The following is a 1,546-nucleotide window of genomic DNA, read 5'->3' on the forward strand; positions in this document are numbered from 1 at the left end:
TTGGGCTACGTGGCTTTGTGTCTGCTATTAGCAAAGCCAGTATTTACTGTAAAATCTTGAAGCTGGTCTAAAAATTAAGCTACCCAAGAACTGGGGCCATGTCTTATTTTGTATTCCTCCTGGTGCCACATGCTGTCAGGGACGTGGATGCTTGATGAATGATCGTGCAGTGGGAAGACCACCTGAGTAGGGATTACAAACGATTCTGGTTGTAGCTTAACATTCTCTACCTGCTTGGTACAGAGCAAGCCACTTAAATTGTGTAGATCTCATTTTCCTAATTCTAATGGGCAGGTTGAACAAGGTGGTAGTAGAAGGTCCCTTCCAACTCTAAAATCATAAAATTTAAGATTTTACTTCCTGGTCCTGTTTTCCTTGTCTGGTTTCTCCCCAGATTCTGCCTTATTGAGTGATTCCTTTGACACAGCAGAATCAACACCTTGGAGAGGTACGCGTTATTACAGATTCAAGAGTCTCATTCTAACCATATTATGATTACTCCAAAACCACACAAACTGACAAAATTCTAGCAAAACTATAAAATTTCATTTTAATACACAGTATGTATTTGACTGCACTTTTAAGCATAGGAAGACACACCAAAATAATAGTTGTTCTAGGGTGCTGGGGTCATTCAGTGGTTACTTTTTCCTGTATATTTTGTGTAATGTAAAACATTTTGTATATAGGACTTCTAATGCTTTTATAAGAATAAGGATTATCATAATGAAAGAGGTCCTGGAAAGGAAGTCAGGGAGCCTCTTGCTTTGGTTTTCTCACTCGCAGTGTGAGGCTAGTATACACTTTACCAAGTTTACCTAAGGTATTGTGAGGCTCAAATGAGGGAAGGTCTTAAAAAGTGCTTTGAAACATACTGCAAGCCTAAGAAGAAAGTGTTGATATAGTAGGTGCAGGAGAATTACTTGTTGATCAGTTACACAGTTTCCTGGATGTTACTTAAATGATGCTTCTCTTCAGTCAAGACTGGGCAGTGGTTGTTTCTTCACTTCCAGTTTGCTTGCCTGTGCTGGGGGGAAGCTAGCCTGAGATTGCAATTTGGGAAGCAGTGAGAGAACAGAAGTACGTGTGGGCAGAGACTGAAAAAAAGTTTGATGCAGAAAATATCAGGGTGACATATATAATGTGACCTATATAATGTGTTGACTTCTATCAGCAACTCAGGCGAGATAACCAGTTTTATGTATATGAGGAATTACAACAAATTGGAAAGGCAGGCACATTCCTGGAGAGATTGGTTTAAACAGAATTCAAAATTAAGGATGTATGTAAAGCTATGTACATCAAATCAGTTCTTGGCTTTGAGGTTATAGTTTTAAAAAATTATATAAGAAAAACAATATCTGCAAGCCAACCTCAATGAGTAAACAGCAGAATAAAACAATGAACAAGAAAAGTTAAGTCAATCATTTTTTATTATTAGTCAGTAGGTAATAATTTGGGATGTTTATGCCCCCAGGGAGATCTTGTGGGGCTGAGACAAGGACCTGAGAAACAGCAGGGAGCCCTTCTTATGCTGCTTTGTTCT

The sequence above is a fragment of the Eubalaena glacialis genome, chromosome 8 (genome assembly GCF_028564815.1).
Source record: "Eubalaena glacialis isolate mEubGla1 chromosome 8, mEubGla1.1.hap2.+ XY, whole genome shotgun sequence".
Lineage (NCBI taxonomy): Eukaryota > Metazoa > Chordata > Mammalia > Artiodactyla > Balaenidae > Eubalaena > Eubalaena glacialis.